Source organism: Schistocerca gregaria, chromosome 6, assembly GCF_023897955.1.
Source record: "Schistocerca gregaria isolate iqSchGreg1 chromosome 6, iqSchGreg1.2, whole genome shotgun sequence".
Classification (NCBI taxonomy): domain Eukaryota; kingdom Metazoa; phylum Arthropoda; class Insecta; order Orthoptera; family Acrididae; genus Schistocerca; species Schistocerca gregaria.
Window position 1 is genome coordinate 480,560,303 of NC_064925.1, and position 13,510 is coordinate 480,573,812.

General features: G+C 40.3%; 1 non-coding gene across 1 annotated transcript; it reads right to left on the reverse strand.

The window, feature by feature from the left end:
- Positions 1 to 8,823: 8,823 nt before the first annotated feature.
- On the reverse strand, positions 8,824 to 8,898 carry Trnas-cga (transfer RNA serine (anticodon CGA)). The gene has a single exon. It is a non-coding gene; the product is annotated as a tRNA-Ser (tRNA).
- Between the last annotated feature and the right edge of the window lie 4,612 nt (positions 8,899 to 13,510).

The following is a 13,510-nucleotide window of genomic DNA, read 5'->3' on the forward strand; positions in this document are numbered from 1 at the left end:
CTCTTCAACAGTGGGAAGCAAGAAGGTGCTTAAAACGTCACTGTAGGCCTGCATTGTGATGGTGCGACATAAAACAGCGAGGGGTGAAAAGGGGTGAAAGCCTTCTTCATAAAAAACCGACAACACAATGACACCACCGCCTCCGAATTTTAGTGTTGGCACTACACACGCTGGCAGCTGACGTTAACTGGGCATTCGCCATACCTATACACTGCCATCGGATCGCTACGATGTGAACCGTAGTTCGTCACTCTACACAACGTTTTCCCACTGTTCAGTAGTCCAATGTTTACGCTCCTTACATCAAGCGAGGCGTTGTTTGGCATTTACTGGCATGATGTGTGGCTTATGAGGAGCCGCTCGAAACGTATGAATTTGGGGGTGTCTGGATATTTTTGATCACGTAGTGTATCAACCATAGAAACTACACGTCGACACTATCATCCAAAATGTCTAAACTTCTCAGACCAGTTGTCCTAATATATAGACTAACATGTGTTTCTCCTTTTCATACGTTACTGAGTGGGATGGCGTAATGGTTAGCACACTGGACTCGCATTTCAAAAGCCGACGATTAAAACACACATATTTACATCCTTACATTCAGATTTAGGTTTCAGTGAGAAACTGTCAGCCTGCAGTAAATGAAGCAGGCGAAAAGGAATAGAAATGTCTCAAAAATGAGATCTAGAGTAAGTGCAAAATGGCTACAGGAAATTAAAAAGACGTTTGTAGAAGAGAGAACCACCTATATGAATACCAAGATTTAAGATAGAAATCCAGTTTTAAGCAAAGAAGGGAAAGTAGAATGAAGGAAGGAGTACATAGAGGGTCTATACAAGGGTGATGTACTTGAGGACAATATTATAGAAATGGAAGAGAATGTAGATGAAGATGAATTAGCAGATATGATACAGCGTGTAGAATTTGACAGAGTGCTGAAAGACCTAAGTCAAAACAAGGCCTCGGGAGTGGATAACATTCCATTAGAACAACTGATGGCGGTGGGAGAGCCAGCCCTGACAAAAGTCTACAATCTGGTGAGCAAGATGCATGAGAGAGGAGGCGAAATACCTTCAGACTTCAAGGAGAATGTAATAATACCAATACCAAAGAAAGCAGGTGTTGACAGGTGTGAAAACTACAAAGCTATCAGTTTAATAACTCACAGATGCAAAAACTAACATGAATTCGTTAAATACGAATGGAAAAACTGGTAGAATCCAACCTTGGGGAGGATCAGCTTGGATTCCATAGAAATGTTGGAACACGTGAGGCAATACTGACCCTACGACTTATCTTAGAAGGTAGATTAAGGAAAGGCAAACCTATGTTTCTAGCATTTGTAGACTTAGAGAAAGTTTTTGACAATGTTGACTGGAATACTCTCTTTTTAATTCTGAAGGTGGCAGGGATCAAATACAGGGAGCGAAAGACTATTTACAATTTGCACAGATACCAGACGGCAGTTGCAAAAGTCGAGGGGTATGAAAGGGAAGCAGTAGTTGGGAATGGAGAGGGACAAGGTTGCAGCCTATCCCCAATGTTATTCCCTCTGTATATTGAGCAATCAGTAAAGGAAACGAAAGAAAAATTTGGAGAGGGAGTTAAAATCTATGGAGAAGAAATAAAAACTGTGAGTTTTGTCGATGACATTGTAATTCTGTCAGAGACAGCAAATGACCTGGAAGAGCAGCTGAACGGAAAGGACAGTGTCTTGAAGGGAGGATATAAGATAAACACCAACAAAAGCAAAACGAGGATAATGATATGTAGCGGAATTAAATCAGGTGATGCGGAGGATATTAGACTAGGAAATGCGACATTTAAAGTAGCAGATGAATTTTGCTATTTGGGGATCAACATATCTGATGATGGTCGAAGTAGAGAGGCTATAAAATGAAGACTGGGAATAGCAAGGAACGCATTTCTGAAGAAGAGAAATCTGTTAAAAACGAGAGTAGGTTTAAGCATCAGGAAGTCTTTCCTGAAAGTATTTGTATAGAGTGTAGCCTGTATGGAAGTGAAACATGGACGATAAATAGCTTAGACAAAAAGATAAATTTTCGAAATATGGTGCTACAGAAGAATGCTGAAGATGATATGGGTAGATCACGTAACTACTGAGGAGGTACTGAATAGGATTGGGGAGAAAAGGAATTTGTGGCACAACTTGAGCAGAGGAAGGTTCGGTTGTTAGGGCACTTTCCGAGGCATCAAGGGATCGCTAATTTAGTATTGGAGGGAAGTGTTGAGGGTAAAAATCTTAGAGGGAGACCAAGGTATGAGTGCATTAAGCAGATTCAGAAGGATGTAGCTTGCAGAACTTACTCGGAGATGAAGAAGTTTGCACAGGATAGAGTAGGATGGAGAGATGCACCAAACCAGTCTCTGGACTGATGACCACAACAATATGATACTAATAAAAAATACATGGCTCTTGATAAACTTGAGCTCGTTTCCTCTTACATTATGTGTATGCATGCTGTATTTATAAGTACTGTTACGATTTAGCCGCGCGGGATTAGCGGAGCGGTCTGGGCCGCTGCAGTCATGGACTGTGCGGCTGGTTCGGGCGGAGGTTCGAGTTCTCCCTCGGGCATGGGTGTGTGTGTTTGTCCTTAGGATAATTTAGTTTAAATAGTGTGTAAGGTTATGGATTGATGACCTTAGCAGGTAAGTCCCATAAGATTTCAAACACATTTGAACATTTTTTGTTATGATTTAACGAACTCTAAAGAATTTACTTATTTGTTACCAGACAAAAATGTTGAACACAACTGTGTGTTCACTGCTCAGGGATAAAACTCAAAATTTGTTGGATGCTACATTCGCAGAAGTCTGTGTACTTTTATTATAATTGTTTGAGGCATATGAACTTTATGTAAAAACAATGCAGTTACACTGGTTTTCAATGACCTGAAATTCGCTATCGATTGTGCGAAAAATAAACCCCAGACTTCACGTGGCGTGCACCTCCTGTATAGTCTGCGGGATGCGGCAGCCGATGCACAGTGGCCAGTTTTCATTCTAAGCGCTGGACGTGTTCATTCGGTTGTTCAGAAGGGGAGGTCGACAGTGTTTGCCAACTTTTGGCCGATCGGCGATGACAGAATATAGACGCACGCCCTGCAATCTTTCACAAACGATTTTACAGAAACTATACAGTAAAAAATTCATTTTTGCGTTAATACCTCAGGTTCATGATGAGGTGCCCATCGTTTCGTTACAGGTCATAGTTATTGTGATATTTACATGGAAGTAACACACTGCACGAAAATCGGATAAGTTTGCAATGAAAAGTCTGGGTCGCTATGATTTTGCGTTTGATGCAAATTACATAATATGTTGCTTTATATGAAATTTAGATAACACATCGAATTTTTCTTTGGACTTGGGTGGAGGTCTCAGTTTGTTTCCAAACTCGCGAAAACTGATCTGATGTAGCACACTCGTTTGCGACAGTGTCGCGCCAGCGATAAATCCAGAATAAAGTAACCACAACATTCTTCATATTTCATAAACGGTTTGAGATAACGAAATGAAATTTTGACAAATGATAGCACACAAAGCGGAGAGTATTTTACCGTATGATTATTATGCTAAATTTCATTTTCTGCTGTGTTATTCCAATAACTACAGACATTTTTGATGAAATAATGTACTTTTTAGGTGGCCATCGATAACTCAAATGGCTCTGAGGACTATGGGACTCAACTGCTGTGGTCAGAAGTCCCCTAGAACTTAGAACTACTTAAACCTAACTAACCTAAGGACATCACACACATCCATGCCCGAGGCAGGATTCGAACCTGCGACCGTAGCAGTCGCGCGGTTCCGGACTCAGCGCCTAGAACCGCTCCATCGATAACTGTTGAAACGGGAAATGCTATGGGTTTTCGAAAAACAAAAGTGAAGGCATCAAACGTTTATTTTCTACTGACCTTACAATTCCTCACTTCCTCAATTAATAAACTTAATAAGCCAATGTTTCAGCATTCTCTAGCAATGTTTCAGGATGCTCTCGCAACTGCGTCTGCACAACATGTTAGTGAGGTTGCACTGTTTAAACTCCGCTGAGTTTTTGCAAAAGAAGTAAATTTTAAAACGGAAACAAAAGAAATGTGTAGGTTTTACTCAACATTCGTCACTCATGACGCTTCTCTGGAGTTACAAATGGTTAACAAGCCAAGTCAAAATAAATCGCTCCATTTTCGACGGATTTCTTTTAAGGTGGTGATCAAAGCAGAGGTGACAGATCTTTTCGAATGTTCATCATGGAAGTGTCGGGTGCTGGTGACCAAGCAGTTGAGCGCCGCACAAACCAAACATCATCATCATGCAAGTGTGGGCGTGAATGGGCTCCACGTAATATTTACAAAAAAATGTGAACATAGGCTTTAGTATAGACCGACACTTCTCCTCCAGCTTTCGGCATTTTCCTACAGCACTTGACCATAAACCCCACCACTACCCCTCTCCCCTCGCCTGCCCTGTCAACTGCGCATCTACTGGCCACATTATTCTGTGCAGACTCTACGTCATGATCCATAATTGTCACAGCCATGAATGATGTTAAAGTATGAAGGGCCTGTCCAAGTTTCCAGCTCAGGTTTCATGCGGACTTCGCCTGAACAGAGGACAAACATGTTAAATATGATCCTGAGCGCTGATACGTAATCGAGACTATTAACAATATGCTGTGATCTTTCATTAGCGAATGGCCTTGCCCACTGATAACACTGGTTCCCGTCAGATCACAAACGTTAGCCACTGTCGGATTTGGCTAGCACTCAGATGGGTGAACGTCCAGGTCTGCTGAGCACTGTTGGCAGATGGGGGGCTTTTAGTCAACTGACGAGCTACTTGACTGACAAGTAGCTGTTCCAGTCAGCAGAGCTGACAACGCCTGAGAGAGTGGTGTACGACCACATGACCATCGATATCCGCATCCAGTGATGCTTATTAGCTGAGAATGACACAGGATGAGTCAGTACCACTGGGCCTTCCACGATCTATTCAGACAGAGAAGAGTATATGATCTTTAGTTAACTAACTTAGACTTGGAATGAGATTTTCACTCTGCAGCGGAGTGTGCGCTGATATGAAACTTCCTGGCAGATTAAAACTGTGTGCCCGACCGAGACTCGAACTCGGGACCTTTGCCTTTCGCAGGCAAGTGCTCTACCATCTGAGCTACCGAAGCGCGACTCACGCCCGGTCCTCACAGCGCACACTCCGCTGCAGAGTGAAAATCTCATTCTGGAAACATCCCCCAGGCTGTGGCTAAGCCATGTCTCCGCAGTATCCTTTCTTTCAGGAGTGCTAGTTGTGCTAGTTTCGCAGCAGAACTTGTGTAAAGTTTGGAAGGTAGTAGACGAAATACTGGCAGAAGTAAAGATGTGAGTACCGGACGTGAGTCGTGCTTCGGTAGCTCAGATGGTAGAGCACTTGCCCGCGAAAGGCAAAGGTCCCGAGTTCGAGTCTCGGTCGGGCACACAGTTTTGAATCTGTCAGGAAGTTTCATAACTTAGACTTGATCAGATTTGTACCTAATTAATGAGGTAAATATCATTCCACAGAAAGACTCTGAAGACAATGTTTTCTCGCAGAACCACATTTGAAGGACAGTCAGTATAATCCAATCACATAATTCTGTCATCAAGTATGCTATGTAATCAATTACAACAGCTGAGTGATTAATATTTACTACTCCTTTCCAAACATTTTGGTGACAATGTCAGGGAATAATATGAAGTCAAACGATGGAAATCAGGTTATAGTAATGAACCTTCACAAATCGAGAGGACCATATAACGTCTCTTTTGGTAAAGACAGGCGAATTATTGGGCCTAATTAGATAATCCGGAAGATACATGATTGTAACAACGTCAAACGATATTCCTGCTTGTGGACAGCCATGTAAGAGTTACTACAACTATTTTACTTAAAAAATTTTCGAGTTTATGTCACATCTATTGAATGAGCAGCAAAAAAACAATTTCATTTGGTTGTCCTTACGTAAAAGCAAAGTGTTGGAAACACCCATTACCTTTAACACATTGATGTTACACTAAGTTTTGCTCTCTGATAATTGACCTCTGTGAAATATGCGACGGTAGATTGTCTTTTCCTTCTTGTTCTTGCGTCAACACGATGCAGTGTAAGTTGCACTAGATGTATAGTATCTTTCTGTCAATAATAATTGGAATATTGCATTTTAAATCTTTTCTTATTCTATAAAACTACAAACCTCTCAGTTATCCAGTTTTAATCAAATCATGCAGTTCATTCCTGGCCGCTTAAATTAAGTTGGAAGTTGTTTGTTTGGTGAAGCAATAATCGAACGCCTGAAATGCTCTATCATTATGAAAAAGTCTCACCTGTATCTTAATTCGAAGTCCAATTATTTTAAAAGCCTCTTTTGTACGAACATTGCGTACCAAACACACGGTTAACCAACAATGACCTGTTGGTCTGAAGCTAATTTTCATCCAGTCAATTAAAGTCAATGAATATAATTGAATCTGAAATAAAAATAGTCAACATTTATTGTTGCACTTGCTTTTCTCACGGCCTTTGAAATGGCTACCTTCGTGTGAGACTCTATGATGCCTTTATAATCTGGAAGATTTACCAATTTAAGCAAAAGGAGCCACTTGTCTGCGTATCTTTTTTTGATTTTCGATTAATTTGGACATTTTTTTTTTGATGCTACAATTTTCATAATAACTACTGTGTGTGTTGGTCACTGCTGTGTGTGGTGTATTCTGCTCTCACTCGTTCCCGGAGATTGAGGTATGTGGCGAACGCGGCGCGGCCAGCTGCTCACCTGGACACAGGCGTCCCTGCAGGCAACCAGGCGCGGCCGGCTTGGGTGGGACGGTGCCTCCTGCCCCTCCCCCTCTCCTTCCCAACCTTCGCCAGACGCCCGCTGGTGGCCGGACAGCTGCAGCTCCACCTCGAACGACAGCTCTGGAAGCAAGGTCCACTTGTCACAATACTGTGTGTAATGTTGTTCTTGAAAATTTTGGAGATATCAGGAGTAGACAGCTTTCCATTAGAACTACTGACAGCCTTGGGAGAGCCAGCCCTAACAACTCTCTACCATCTGGTGAGCAAGATGTATGAGACAGGCGAAATGCCCTCAGACTTCAAAAAGACTATATTACTTCCAGTCCCAAAGAAAGTAGATGTTGACAGGTGTGAAAAACACTAACACGAATTCTTTACAGGCGAATGGAAAAACTGATAGAAGCCGACCTCAGGGAAGATCAGTTTGGATTCGGTAGAAATGTTGGAAGACATGAGGCAATACTGACCCTACAACTTACTTTACGAAATAGATGAAGGAAAGGCAAACCTACGTTTCTAGCATTTTGAGACTTAGAGAAAGCTTTTGACAATGTTAACTGGAATACTCTTTTTCAAATTCTGAAGGTGGCAGGGGTAAAATACAGGGAGAAAAAGGCTATTTTCAATTTGTACAGAAACCAGATGGCAGCTATAAGAGTCGAGCGGTTGGGAAGGGAGTGAAACAGGGTTGTAGCCTATCCCCGATGTTATTCAATCTGTATATTGAGCAAGCAGTAAAGGAAACAAAAGAAAAATTCGGAGTAGGAATTAAAATCCATGGAGAAGAAATTAACATTTTGAGATTCGCCGATGAAATTGTAATTCTGTCAGAGAGAGCGAAGGACCTGGAAGAGCAGGTGAACGGAATGGACAGTGACTTGAAAGGAGGATATAAGATGAACATCAACAAAAGCAAAACGAGTATAATGGAATGTAGTCGAATTAAGTCTGGTGATGCTGAGAGAATTAGATTAGGAAATGAGACACTTAAAGCAGTAAGGGAGTTTTGCTATTTGGAGAGCAAAACAGCTGATGATGGTCGACGTAGAGAGGATATAAAATGTAGACCGGCAATGGCAAGGAAAGCGTTTCTGAAGAAGAGAAATTTGTTAACACCGAGTATAGATTTAAATGACAGGAGGTCGTTTCTGAAAGTATTTTTATGGAGTGTAGCCATGTATGGAAGTGAAACATATGCTACATTTACATGATGTTCTAATAAACGTTTGGACAGACATAGACTACCCATTTCTAAGTATATATGGTGTATAAAAACCTATGTCTATACCATTATATAACAGGAAGTCGTTGTTTAACGTTTATACTAAAAGTCTCGAAAATTTCTTGACTAATTGCTTCATATATTCACATGATACTCTAATAAATAAAACAGGCCACATTTTAAAATATGTAACTATGTAATAGCATATAAATAATAATAGGTAAATAACATAGGTAAATATTTTTAACATGTATGGTATGTAAATATATACATAATACAGAAAGGGAAACATTGTTAGCAAAAATCTAGAAAATTTCTAGACCGAGTTAGTTCCAATTTTTACATGATACTCGAATACACCATCGGACAGACACAGGCTACATATTTCTTTAATGTATGTGGTACATAAATATACATATAATATATAAAGGGAAAAGTTATTAGCAAAATCTCATAAAGAACTTTACCGATTTTCTTCAAACTTTTACACATACTACAATAAAACTTCAGATGGACACAGGCCACATATTTTTTAATATATAAAAATGTATATAATACGCAAAGGGGCAACATTGTTAGTAAAGATCTCGCTTTTTCTTCAGGACTTAATTCCAATCTTTGCACAACACTCTAAAAACATTTTGGATGAATATAATCTACATATTTTTCAAATGCATATGGTGAATAAATATATATGAAATACATAAAGAGGCAATGGATTGAAACTTCCTGGCAGATTAAAACTGTGTTCCCGACCGAGACTCGAACTCGGGACCTTTGCCTTTCGCGGGCAAGTGCTCTACCAACTGAGCTACCGAAGCACGACTCACGCCCGGTACTCACAGCTTTACTTCTGCCAGTACCTCGTCTCCTACCTTCCAAACTTTACAGAAGCTCTCCTGCGAGACATGCAGAACTAGCACTCCTGAGAGAAAGGATATTGCGGAGACATGGCTTAGCCACAGCCTGGGGGATGTTTCCAGAATGAGATTTTCACTCTGCAGCGGAGTGTCCGCTGATATGAAACTTCCTGGCAGATTAAAACTGTGTGCCCGACCGAGACTCGGACTCGGGACCTTTGCCTTTCGCGGGCAAGTGCTCTACCAACTGAGCTACCGAAGCACGACTCACGCCCCGTATTCACAGCATTACTTCTGCCAGTACCTCGTCTCCTACCTTCCAAACTTTACAGAAGCTCTCCTGCGAGACATGCAGAACTAGCACTCCTGAGAGAAAGGATATTGCGGAGACATGGCTTAGCCACAGCCTTGGGGATGTTTCCAGAATGAGCTGTGAGTACCGGGCGTGAGTCTTGCTTCGGTAGCTCAGTTGGTAGAGCACTTGCCCGCGAAAGGCAAAGGTGCTGAGTTCGAGTCTCCGTCGGGCACATAGTTTTAATCTGCCAGGAAGTTTCATATCAGCGCACACTCCGCTGCAGAGTGAAAATCTCATTCAGGCAATGGATTGTTAGCAAAAATCTAGAAAATTTCTTGACCAATTTATTTCACATTTTTACATGATGCTCTGTTAAACATTCACATAAACACTTCCTGTATATTTTCTAAATATATGCAACATATAAATATAGGGTTAACATGCAAAGGGGAAACGATGCTAGCAAAAATCCCATGAAGTTCTTGACTGTTTCATCTCAGACTGTTACATAGTATTCTATTAACATTCAGATGGGCATAGAACAGTGTCCAGATTTGCTGTAAAAACTGAATGTGAGAAAGGAAGTGCTGTGAAAATGTGTGGTTTAGTTACATTTCTTGCACTCAATTTTAACATAGATATCAGGGCATATAACTGTTCGACACATTGTTTCTTCCACACATGTTCTCTCTCATTAAACATAATCTTTAAAAAACTGTATACATAGCAATGTTAAAACATTCATTATTTTTCTGCCCTAATTTTTATCCTCATAAGTGATGATGTAATGTTGTGTAAAAAGGAAAACTATACTTTAATGGTAAAGAAGTTATGATTTTGATATATGTTCCAAGACCTTTAACATAATGAAAGTTACTGAAGTTGTGAAAGTGTTGAATGCAAAGCCATTGAAAATAAATGAAAGAGCGATGTTTTTTGTCTTCTTCTTGTATTATCATCTCTTGTCTTTTGGAACTCGAGCTGAGCGTATGTGAGTGTTGTAATGGCAACTACATTTGTTCGAAAAAGGTTATGCAAATGTACCTATTGTGTCGGATCCATTATTAATTCAATCCAATACCTTGTCTTTTAATCATTTATGCTGCTATATCGCCATGTTACAGGCAAAAATAGGGAAAGTTGTTGGCGGATTTTGGACACGAATGACTGGACATAATTAGTGTTAATTCGTAAGTTACTATTTAATTAAGTGCCCAAACCCACCTTAGATATTTATTCCGATCATTTCTCAGCTGTATGCAATATTTTGCAATTAAAGCTGCTCGGGTCTGATCGGTTTCCGTTTCCAAAGAACAACATTTGCCAGCCTACTCAATGGCCTAATACCACGCACATTTGCAAATAAAAATAAAGAGGGTGGAGTTCAGTAAGGATATATGATAGGAACTTTCCTGTGACACACCACACTGTGCACATTTTTGTAAAATTACCCACGCTCAGGGACAGTTTCCTCCATGATCCTTCCACGTCACGTTGTTCTAAATTGATCCATATGTAAACTGTTAAATCCTTGCCACGCCTTTGAGTAACACCTCACCTGGCTCTCATACAGAGGCTCGGGGGAAAGCTTCAGTGTGCTGTTTTGTTTTCTTCGTTGCAGACGGTTTTATGAGGAAGGAGGAATGTTGTATTTATGGCTTACCGACTCCTGATCAGAACACTACTGCACTATGGAGACCTGAATTATCCGAAACTTTGTAATTCCACCTGCTCACACGTTATAACTATAAGAAATACTATCATAGAAGATACTAACCTTACATATCCAGCAGCTAGAGAGGCCTGTCCTGTACCCCTTACCTTAATGATCCAACTGATTTACCTATTCAGTTTAAGTGACTTCTTTTCCAAATCAAAGTTTTGTCTGTAATAACAACAAGAAAGGCTCCAGGTCAGGCAGAGGAGGGAAGAGGAGGTGGACGGAAAGGGGAAGGGAAGAAAATGGATGGAGAGAGGGGCAAGGAGGAGGCTGATAGAGAGAGGTGCGAGAAGAAGATGGAAACAGGCTGAGGGGACGATTAGATGGGCAGAGAGGGGGTTGGGGAGTGGAGTGGATGGACAAAGAGAGAGAAGGAGGAGGTGGACAAAGAGAGGTAGAAGAATATATATATATATATATATGTTTAGGAATTGTGAAACGTTGCTGTGTCCGCCTAGTATTACAAACGACAGAATAGAGGTAAAAGTAAAGCAAGGGATAGCAAAAGATTAGGCTGGGTTAACAAAGACAAAGGAAGGAGGAAAGCTATACTAGTACTAGGTATTGTTTTGGAAAGAAAAATCGATATGAAGAATGTAACATTACGTGTACGTAGGCGAGCTAATCGGCCGCCTAGATTTGCTACGAAGTGAGCCGAATTTGATGTACGACTGAAAGCTAGTGGCTCCAGGGCTCTTTTCTCTGCCTCGTGATGACTGGATGTTGTGTGCTGTCCTTAGGTTAGTTAGGTTTAAGTAGTTCTAAGTTCTAGGGGACTGATGACCATAGATGTTAAGTCCCATAGTGCTCAGAGCCATTTGAACCCAGAGCTCAGATCAGGTTGCAGTGCACACTACAGGCCAGCTGGGGATGAGACGAGGAGCACGTGGCTGGAAATGGGAAAATCCTCGTACAGGGAATTTTGACACTTAAGAGGACACACAAGACTCTAAGAAATAGCGGAGTGTCAGACGAGCTGAAAGATGGCTTCTTACAGCTCTTTGAGAGTCTGTAGTAGTTTGCAGTCTGATATTAATACAGATCTGAATACGACTGCAATCTCAGAAAAATGGGCTCCATCCAGTGGCACAACAGTATTTCAATATCCCTAAAACTGCAGAAGTTAATATTTCACAGTGACGCAATGAATCTCTGAATTAACAACTTTTAATTACTTCTTGGGATTTCGACAAATAATATCTCAGACGATATAATTGCACTATAGCCATCATTTCTGAAAGCTACGGATTTGTATCTGTTTCATTTCTTGTTTGTTTACGTTTTTCATATCTTTTTTTTTATGAAAATGTTTGTCAAAACATCGTATTCTCCACATTTGCAAAGCAAATGAACACAGCATAAGTATCTCATATTATATCATCCTTCTGTTATTTATTTAATGAACCATTTCTTATTTAGCCAGTAAGTTTATTTAAATATTGACAGCAAGCGCTATTAAAAGAACAATGCTAATTTAAAATCGGTCAATTGCATATATTAGTGGGTACCACAATTGGAAAGAGACGCAAAAGACGCTTTTGTCAAGAAGACTGAAATAATAATTTTAACAATAACTAAAATTCTTTTTCATTTAACGTGAGTGCACTTGTGCAAGAATGCGGGCCTGTTCATTTATGTACAGGCAATCACTTACATTTATTGTAAATGATCTGAGTGTAACCGAATTTTTGTAACATTTATTTTATTTGAACATTGTTGTAATATATTAGTTTAGTGTATAAAAGTGGTAAAGATGAGTAAGATCATGCACGTTGCAGGTAAGAACGATGCATTGTTAGTAGGGGTGGTCTTCAGCCAATGGAAGAGCGGACAGTAGCAGAACACTATGAGAGTCAATTGGAGAATGGGACTTTTGGAGGGAAGAGCTCAAGGGACCGATTCTGGCTTTTACATGAGTCCTCTAAGACGGCAGATCTGCCTGCGCTAACATGCATGACTTGTTCACCGAAGTATCTGATTCAGGCTGGTGAATGACAGCTATCATACTTCTAAAGAGACTTTATATTTCTAGATGCCTGAATGTGCTCCAGAATAGAACCCTAACTTTTTCTGCTTGTAATACGGAACTGTGCACACTGTGAGTTACTATTCTTTGTATCACCTGTGTTAATCTGTGAATCAACATGCTGAACTCTGAACTAAACTGAGCTGCTGAATATTTCGTATGTATTGCCCATGAGCTAGACTTACTTTTCGCATATTTTTGATGAAAATTTAGTTCGTAGATTTTGCCGCCATTCTCATAACGGTCTCAAACGTAATTTTACTACATTTGCTATTGGTATTTCCCATCTGTTTTAACTGAATATTGTAGAATCATCTTCCGTTTATTTGAGATGTCCACATCAATCATAGATGTTAGAATAGATCGCTTGTTATGAAATTATTCATTTAACTTTTATTTTCTATTATGTTTATTTTATTCACTCGAAATTCTAGCCAATGCATAGACTATTTTTGACGCTATGATCACACTACAGCTTGTTATTATTTGCAAGGATTTAGCTGCAGGGCATGAAATCAGACGTGTGCGGCTC